At 43.6% G+C, this 10,449-nt stretch overlaps 1 pseudogene across 1 annotated transcript; it reads right to left on the bottom strand.

Moving 5' to 3' along the window:
* Positions 1-8,921: 8,921 nt before the first annotated feature.
* Positions 8,922-9,590, bottom strand: LOC309557718 (annotated as a pseudogene). The gene is made up of 2 exons: positions 9,581-9,590; positions 8,922-9,442 (listed from the first exon to the last, which is right to left on the bottom strand). The product of its transcript is annotated as an uncharacterized misc_RNA (transcript).
* Between the last annotated feature and the right edge of the window lie 859 nt (positions 9,591-10,449).

Here is a 10,449-nt window from a genome sequence, read left to right as displayed (position 1 = left end):
GAAATAAGATTCTCTGGTCTGATGAGACCAAAATAGAACTTTTTGGCCTTAATTCTAAGCGGTATGTGTGGAGAAAACCAGGCACTGCTCATCACCTGTCCAATACAGTCCCAACAGTGAAGCATGGTGGTGGCAGCATCATGCTGTGGGGGTGTTTTTCAGCTGCAGGGACAGGACGACTGGTTGCAATCGAGGGAAAGATGAATGCGGCCAAGTACAGGGATATCCTGGACAAAAACCTTCTCCAGAGTGCTCTGGACCTCAGACTGGGCCGAAGGTTTACCTTCCAACAAGACAATGACCCTAAGCACACAGCTAAAATAACGAAGGAGTAGCTTCACAACAACTCCGTGACTGTTCTTGAATGGCCCAGCCAGGGCCCTGACTTAAACCCAATTGAGCATCTCTGGAGAGACCTAAAAATGGCTGTCCACCAACGTTTACCATCCAACCTGACAGAACTGGAGAGGATCTGCAAGGAGGAATGGCAGAGGATCCCCAAATCCAGGTGTGAAAGACTTGTTGCATCTTTCCCAAAAAGACTCCTGGCTGTATTAGATCAAAAGGGGGCTTCTACTAAATACTGAGCAAAGGGTCTGAATACTTAGGACCATGTGATATTTCAGTTTTTCTTTTTTAATAAATCTGCAACAATGTCAACAATTCTGTGTTTTTCTGTCAGTATGGGGTGCTATGTGTACATTCATGAGGAAGAAGAATGAACTTAAATGATTTTAGCAAATGGCTGCAATATAACAAAGAGTGAAAAATTTAAGGGGGTCTGAATACTTTCCGTACCCACTGTAACATCTTTACTATGTAAAACCAAGTTTCGTTACAAAAATAATTGGATCCTTTTCTCTGAGTCCTCTGACAGACGCAGCTCTTAATGTTTCTTCATGAATGGGTAATGTGCGCCCTCTTTAGGAGTAGCTAGGAAGTGAAAGCTTTCACTTGACACACCCATAGGGGCTGTACCTCACGACATTAGGGCACATCTACTTCTGTGGGGGGAAAATACCAAAAAAAAACAAATATAGCATATACAATTGCAAAATATCGTAATTAAATGTTATTAAAAATGATCTTTCCTTTTCAATCTGTAGCACTGTAGTTTTCTGTAAAATGTAATGCAATATGGCAACCTGGAAGAGTTTTGTACACAGATGGTGTATAGAACACCCCTCCAGAAATGTAATTTCCTGCTAGGGTTGCCATCTCATCCCTTTAAAACCAAATACATACTAATTACACCTTTTCTGTGGCTGATTAAGGTGGTAATTAAACTCACTTAGTGCCTTATCTGCATTAAATTAGCCCCTGAACCTGAGTAATTATTGTGCTCAGTTTTAAAAGGATGAGGTGGCAACCCTATTTAGTGCTTGTGTGATTGGCTTTGATTTTCCTAGAAGATACATATCAGATTTTTGGCATCCCCTGCAAGAAAAATTTCATTTTTGGTGAGATACTCCCAAAGGGAAATCACATTTAAAGGGATGCAGATCCTGCCACTTTCCTCATTAGAGCCCTGACGGTGCAGCAGCTGACTGATAATTATAAAATTACTCCCATTAACTTTGCACATGGACACAGACAAACAGCTATTTCTTCAGAATAACAAACAGTAGGAATCTACTGTACAATATAATGTGCAATCATATATATTAATCCTAGTAACAAGCTGTACTTTATTAATTACTAAATTACATTTAAACTGGTTCAAATGGTTGTCAGAAATCTCATTGCGAACACATTACATGAAAAGGCTAGAAGGGCCACGGTCATAAACAATATTAAATTTTTTAAAATTGTATACAGTTAATGCAGTATATTTATTTTGTGTTTGCATTTATGTTTTTTTCAGATTTATATGCAGACCAAGGTATTAAGCAAAAGTAAATGTGAGAGGAGATGGGATAAGCTATAATGCTGCCAAGGGTGCTTTCAAATGATTGTGATCTTTTTTTGAAAAATGAACTGCAACTGCACAAACATCCCTGTCACTGCTCTTATCATCTTTCATCTTGCTGTCTTATTCTGTACTGAAATCCATTTTCTGCAGGCTATATGTGCAACTGATCTATTTTTCCATAGCGTGCAATAGTTCTGTATGCCAACTCATCTCTCTCAGTTTTTTCTTTGTAAATAAAAAGCGGTAAATTAAGGGCAAAGAACAAAGTACACCTGAGCAAATAGCTTTATATCAAGAACTTTATAATCCATGCCAATTTCCTCCCTTACTTTGTAAAAGTTAGGCTTAGAGAACAGAAGAAAATTTTAGCTGCATCTTAAGCTGTGATCCCATATAGGAAAAAACTTTGGGTGCCGCTCCAGGTTTTAATATCCAGGTTCGGTGACTTACACCACAGGGTGTTTGTTTGGGAGGAGCCCGTCTCCCTGGTTCAATACACACATTAGAATAGAAGAGTCCCAATCACCGCACACCAAAACTCGACAATTGGTAGTAAAAGCACCTTCAGCCCAGCTCCATCCAGGCCATGGTTTGACATATTTCATGGAGTTGTGTATTCTGACGGCGGAGGAATCTCCACTACCAGAATACAACAACACAGCGTGGAAGATTCCTCCATCGATCCCACCTGTGTGGATGGGGAAATCCATTCAATATTTTTTATCTGGCTGAAAAAATATTCTATGTATGGCCAGCCCTAATGTTCCTTTATTTCTGTCCTTTAAAGTGTTACTAAAGCCAGGACCCTGCATTCACTATATCTGGTCACCCACAGTACACAGAACATGGAAATGCAATTATTTTAGTAAATAAACTGCTAAAAACCCTTTTTCATAAGCAGTATATAGCAGTCTTGTGACTTCTATCAGTGTCCGGCTGAACACTGGTTAAAGCTTGTAGGAGGAGTTCATTCTCCTCTTACTGTCCTATGAGGCTGCATGGCTCCTGACCCTCTGTGTGGACACTGCTGATTGAACCTGTGCGAATTACATGCCCCCTCCCAGGAAAAAAAAAACTCTCTACCAATACACACTAAACTGAGCATATGCAGAATGCCCCCAAAGGCTCGGTCTTATCAGGAGATGGATTAGGGACTGTGGAAGAAGGGGAGGATCAGAGAAGACAGGATCAAACTGCCTTTTTACGCAAGGCAGAGGATTAACACCTTAGGTTCCACAGTAAATATAACAATAAAAAATTGTGCTGAATGGTAATAGTGCCATATGATCCTTTTGTCAGACTAAGGCTTCTCTGAAAAGGAATATACGATGTCTGTGTACCAAGACCGACGCGGCCAGTCTGGGGCTACCAGAATAACCTGCATCCGTTATGATGCCAACCTGCTGAGGAACCTCGATAACAGTTTAATCGGGCGTCCGCCAGAGGATCGCAGGTTCTGGCCACGAACCTTACCACCTTGTTGTAGAGACGAGACACGAACAGGTCCACGCCCGGAGACCCCCACCCGGCACGGAACACCTCCGGATGCGGGGACCATTCTCCCTGGTCCAGTGTCTGGCGACTCAGATAGTCCACCTGCCAGTTCTCCACACCGGGAATGTGAACGGCCGAAATCGCCAGAACGTGCGTTTCAGCCCAAGAGAGGATCTCGGCCACTTCCTTGGCGGCCTGTGCACTCTTGGTGCCCCCTTAATGATTGAGGTAAGCCACCGCCATGGCGTTGTCTGTCTATACCCGAACCGGGCAACCCTGAAGCCGAGTTGACCAATGGAACAGGCAGAGTTTGATTGCACGGAGCTCCAAGACGTTTATCGGTAAGGAGGCCTCCTCCACCAACCATGTCCCCTGGGCACAAAGCGTGCCCAGAACTCTACCCCAGCCCGACAGGCTGGAATCCGTGGTGAGCACCGTCCACAGCAGAGGTGGAAGGATTTGCCTTGTGTCAAAGTTGGGAACAGGAGCCACCACAAAAGATCTGATCTTGCGAGGTGGCTTAGAGAAATCCTCCTGTCCAACGACTGAGGCGTTCTGTCCCTTCTGGCAAGGATCTCTACTTGCAGAGTTCTCGTGTGAAATTGAGAAAATGGGATGGCTTTGAAAGCCGAAACCATCAGACCCAGAAACCACATACAGGCCCGTAGAGAGGAGAGATTGTTGTTTCTGAGGGACCTGATCTCATCCCGCAGGGTCTGGAGTTTGTCCTCCAGGAGAAAGACTTTCTTTTGAGTGGAGTCCAGGACCATCCCCAGGTACGGGAGGCGAACCGAAGGAGTCAGAGCCGAATTCTGAAAGTTGATGGTCCACCCGAACTCCTGGAGCATCTGATCCGTGACCGACAGATCACTCGTCAAAGTGGCACATGAGCTAGACCTTAACAGGAGGTCGCCCAGATAACCGAGGACCGCAATCCCCTTTAAACACAGTAAAGCCAGCACTGGAGCCAAAACCATGGTGAATACCATGGGAGCCGAACCGAGACCGAAGGGCAATGCCACAAACTGTTAATGCTCCTCTGCCACTGCAAACCGGAGATATCTCTGATGACCCTCGTAGATAGGGATGTGCAGATACGCATCCTTCAAGTCAATGGAGGCCAGGAAGTCCCCTGGACTCAACTACGCCACCACCGACCTGATGGATTCCATCTGGAACTTCTGTACCCTCACAAAGCGGTTCAGAGACTTTAGGTCCAGAATCAAACGCACTTTTCCCTCTTTTCTGGGCACTATGAACAGGTTGGAATAAAAACCGCGAAACCTGTCCCGTGAAGGCACTGGCACAATGACTCCTTGGGTGAGAAGATCTTGTACCGCCCCCATGAGATCTAAGACACGATTTGGGGTCAGATGGAGATTTGATGGAAAAAACCTGTCTGCGGGGCGAGATCGAAACTCAATCTTGTACCCTGAACGAATAGGTTTGTGAACCCACCTGTCCTGAATTCTGGACAATCAGGGTTCCTGAAAACAATGCAGACGTACGCCCGCCCATGAAATGGGTGAGGGCGTCCCTTCAGGAAGAGGTGGACTGGGCCGCCGAACCGGCCTTTGGCTTCCCCGACCACGGCTTCTTGTGACCACCAGAGGCCTTGAAGGATTTTCCTTTATCCTGTACCCCAAAAGGCACGAAAGGACCCACGATGAGCTATAAAAAGAAGGGCCCCCACCTAGCGCGGGTGGATTTTCCCTTAGAAGCTTGGGGCAAAAGGAGTACTCTTACTGCCCGTAAGCCCCTTGATCAATTCATCCAGAGTATCCCTAAAAAGACGACTCCCCACATAAGGGACATCAGACAGTCTTTTTGGTAGCGTGGTCAGCCGACCAACTCTTCAGCCAAATAATGTGGCGGACCACAACCCCAAACGCAGACAACCATGTGACTAGCGGAACCTCGTCCAAGGCCACGTCACAGGTACATCACGTCCTGGGTCATTTGATCCACCATGTCAAGGGCAGTCGGAAAGGCCGATACTGCCACCAGGGTGCTCCGAAGCACCTTGGACCATGCTGTGACAGCCTGAGACACCATCACCGAGGCAAAAACAGGTTTGAGCAGGGAGCCCGCCACCAAATACATGTGGCGGGAAAGCACCTCCACACACCTATTTACTGGATCCTTGAACACCAGAGAGTCCTCCACCGGCATCAAGGTGGATTTATTCAGCCTAGAAACAGTGTGGTCCACCTTAGATGACACTGTCCACTGTTTGTCTACAGGATCCGCAAAAGGGATATCGGTAGTTAAACCGCTTAGGCACCACCAGCATATGTTTAATGCAACGCCATAGGTCATTCACTATTTTGTGAAACTCCTCGAGGCAGGGGAAAACCTGACTCGACTTCTGGGCTTTGCGGAACCCGAAGGCAGCAAGCTAACTTGACTGAGATGGCTCATGGTCAAGATTCAAAGTCTCCTTCATGGAGCCAATAAGTGCATCCATTTCTGCGTGTTCCCGCGTAATCGTGATCGAGTACTTTTGGATCATGTGACAGCTGATCAAAGCAGTCACATGACCCATATGCCTACCTCCAACTCTCGGCATCTAGAACTTCTTAAAGGGCCAGGAGGTGGCAGCTGGAAGGGGTTAAACTCAAACCAACAGGCCCATATCTTAGAGTGCTTAGTGTTGAAGCCCCTGGCTACATATGTTCACTCTTAAGGCTTAAGTAATCCACCATGCGTAACCATTGAGCGAGGGAGGGAACATTTTATTTGCCCCCAAATATAAGCATCGCTCATCAGGATACTTGGAATGGCACTGGGGCAGACTTTCACCATAAGAGTAAGTGGAATTTTAGTGTTGTCTATATAAAGACACTGCCAAAGCCTTCTTTCAGTATTCTTTGTGTAAAAAAAAAAAATGTATTTTATTACACAAAGATGCATACTTAGGTGTACTTATAAACAGTACATACCCTGTGGTCACCGTTGTAGCCTTTTTTGGAGTACAGGTACAGCTACCAGTCTACAGATAGTCAGCGAGGTCTAATTTAAAGACATATTGCAGTGTAGCCTATCATTAACAGACATCAGATGTATGCTGAAAGGTGTCCCAATTTACTGGATGATTGATATGAGCATTAACAAGAAGAAAGGTGTAAACTATGCAGTCTTTGGTCACTGGTCAGATGTTGATGATGTCTTCAGATAAATCTTGGGGATTTTTAGCTGATTCTGCATATCTTAATTTATAATTTTATGATTCAATGTCCCAAGACTTAACAGGATCCTTGTTGCCATATTCTTCTACACTCAGATGTCCAAATTGCACATGTGTGCATTAAACATAAAGACAAAAGGTTAGCTTTTAGAAGACATCTTATAATTATTTTAAAATCATCAGCTATAATTTATTTTTTTTAATTCAACAACATATTTTATTGAAACTTTATACAATTAACAACCATAGGGTACAATACACATCAGTGACTTAGAAGATACGGAGTACATAACATAAACTTGCATTTCTGTCATCACCATGTTCCTTGCAGGAGCACTTGACACCATATATAAAAGTGATTAAAATGTATAAGACATGAATATACCCTGAGTAAAAAAGCGAGGCGAGGACAATAGAGATCCTATTAGACAGACCATGCGGCATTATGAATACTCCGGGCCCTGACATTTCGATCATCATGCTATATACAAGTCTCTGCGGTTTGGAGCCATCTGTCCCATATTTTATGAAATTTATGGGGACATGCCCTATGTGTATATAGAAACTTTTTATAAGGCAAGGTGTCATTTATTGCAGCAATTCAGTCTTTCAGTGAAGGCATTCATTGTCTTGCTATCTGCATTCGAGCTAGAAACAGTGTTTCATGAAGAAAGATCTTCGTGAATTTATCTTTATCCTCCTCCGGAAGTATATCCAATAAACAGGGCTTAGGGTGTAGGGCAATAGGGGAACCCATGTAATCATGAAGAAATGTATTTATTTGCTTCCTGAATTTGAATACATTGCCACAGTAGATGAAAGAAAATGCCCGGGCTCTCTGCACACAGAGGACAGAGAGTAGTCAGTTCTGGCTTATATTTTGCAAGGCATACAGGGGTAAGATATGAGCGGTGTACGATATACAACTGAGTAAGGCAGTGTGATAGCTTAGGTGCGATCAGTCGACCAGCCTCCAATGTCTCCCCCCCATTCCTCATCATCCATACCCTCTACATCTCTCTCCCAGCAGGGCTTTAGTGCATACGCTATTCTGGTCGCATGTCGAAACGCGTAAAATGTTGATATCAACACTCTAGATTTATCGTCCCTAACTATCTCGAACACATACAGAATCCAGTCATGGAAAAGAGGTAGGAAATTGTGTTTGAAAGGCAGGGCGGATCTGTAGATACCTAAAGGGCATAGTGTTCGGTAGGTGAAACTCCTCCTGCAGGCTGCTAAAGGACTTCATAGAGGCATTGGAAAAAATATGTGACAAGTAGTATATCCCCCTAATATTCCATACATGGGAGTCCAGTATACGCCTAAATTAGGGAAGTGTTGTGCCACAGCAGCGTCTGTGCGTGTGAACCTGTGTCAATTGTAACTTGGATGATACCCCATCCCAGATCCTCCTCTACTGGTAATAAGGAGTTACGATCTCCCAATGACTCAGCACCCCGCAGCCCACTCAGTATGACATACAAGGGATTGTTAGGGTGTGGATCCCACACCGGACAGGTCAGAGACAGAAATCTATGTCCATCCTCCTTATCGACATGAAACATCTGGGATAGCTGTGCTGCCAAATAGTAGGTATTGATATCGGGAAGTGCCACTCCGCCAAGGTCTGTGGGACATTTCAGTTTCTGCCACGGAAGTTTATGCCCGGTATTCCCCCAGACAAAAGGTCCAAGTAGCGCCTCCAGTAACTTAAAATTTTGAGGGGTAAATAAATTGGAGAATGCCATAACACATACAACAATTTGGGAAGAAGCACCATTTTAATGGGGTTCACAAGCCCCATCACCCCTATCGACAGGCGAGCCCAGGTATGCAATTTGGATTTAATCAGTGAAGTCAGAGGGTGTAAATTGTCTGAGATGTAGTCTGAAGGGAATTTAGTCATTTTAACCCCAAGGTAATTAAAACAACTCACTCTTTGCAAAGGGATAGCAGTATGGGAGAAGGAAGTTGGACCACTGTCAACAGTGAGATTTATCCCTGTTAATCTTTAGTCCTGAAAATACCCCGAAAGCAGGTGATTAAATGTCAGGGCTGTTGCTAAGGAGGTCTCCATATCCGCAAGATAAAGTCACGTGTCGTCCGCATACAAACTGATCTTCTCAGTCAATGTGCCTATACGGAATCCCTTTATATCAGGGTGAGAACGCACCGCAATCGCCAACAGTTCAGCAGCCAGTGCATAAAATAAAATCAGCTATCATTTTAAGAATATACCTTTCAACCTCATCATCTAGAAGTGCCCCTGATCTGTATAAAACCTAGAATGTCCATAAGGGTTGCCATTTTGAGGGCATCTGGAAATACAGCACCTTAACAGTAATGGTCACTGCTGTGATGTAGTAGAATCAGCAACCTTTGTTGTAAATGGCCTAAACACATATTGTGCAATTTTTACAAGTTTTTCTGAAATCCTTGCAGGATTGGCAGGGAGTAAGGTATCCTTATCTGAGTTTATCACAGTAAATAAAGGAGGTACAGGTAGACCTGCCCTTGATTTATCTATAAAAAGGGGCCCGATAAAAAACAGATGCGTTTCAAATGGAGAATTCACTTTCCAGTAAGAGTGATCCTTATCCCAGCCCACGGTGTATCTCTCGTTGTTTGAGGAGAACTTCCAGGTTTGGAATCCAAATTCTCCTTTTTGGAGACCCCAGTCCGTAGGAGGAGAATCAGAAGTATATGCCTGGGTTATGCGTTCCCATATCAACAATATGGGCCAGCAAGCTTCCTTATAGGTTTGTACCATGTTAGTTTCCATCTTACACTTGATAAAGGAAACTCTCTCTTTACCCAGACATCATCATCCAGCACAGCAAACCATTCTGCAAAAAAAAGAAAAAGAAAAAAAAGAGGGCTTGTTAGTTTAACTTAATACATGAGCACATTGGATACATCATTTAAAGTGTTTTTAGATCCAGATAAAGAGGGGGTGGGTATAAAAAAAAAAAGGAGTTAATTACCTTCATGCATTTACTAGAACCTAAAATATAATTTTGAGTGGGACGTACCAAAAAAAAAAAAAAAAAAAGTATCTGATATTTGGCAAAAGAGAAATTTATTCAATCGCAACTTAAGGCACAATAAAAAAAGCTACTCTTGCAGCAGGCCCCCAGCCACGCTGCAAGGATTAAAGTTCACCTTTGGTGAAAAAATAAAATGCACACATTTTTGTCCCCCATCCTTAAATATCAATATCAGACCCTTATCTTATACAGGACACAGGCTAGGCTTTCATTAGTAATGATTAAGCACACAGTCAGTGTGTGAAATGCATCTATCTTGTCACGATTGTCATATTTGGATGTCCAGTCAATAAATCTGGATTTTGACTCAACCTGGAGTGCTGCCAATTCCTTTCCCTTTATTAGGCTTTCATAGACCCTGGGATGTCCCTGCAATACCTGACACAATCTAGAGTGCTCTTCGAAAAAAACTATGTCCAACTGGTAGAATCTAAGAGAAAATAAGAACAGAAGACCAGAGGGCAGCCTTAAAATTTTGAACTACTAAGGTTTTGGGGTTGGAATGCCTAAGAAACACCCAATCATATGGAGAAGTGAGCATGTAATTGTGTTAGTGTAAGTCCTTGAGATGGTTTTATCGACCTAGCAATAGTGGATTTTGATAGATGATGCCTTTGTGAGGACCTTTCATTAAAAGAAAGGGAGAGTCCATCTTTCCGATAGAAGTTGTGGCTTTTAGATAAACTCTGACAGCTCTGGCAACATCCAGGCAATGAAGATCAATCTCTTTGGGGTGCTTAGAAGCAAGGCACAAAAAAGGGAAAGAACATGTCTTTATTGAGACGAAAGGCTGATACAACCTTAGG

This window comes from Pelophylax lessonae (genome assembly GCF_965119305.1).
Source record: "Pelophylax lessonae genome assembly, chromosome: 6".
NCBI lineage: Eukaryota > Metazoa > Chordata > Amphibia > Anura > Ranidae > Pelophylax > Pelophylax lessonae.
Note: the sequence above shows the minus strand (reverse complement) of the source record. Positions and strands in the feature narration are given on the sequence as shown.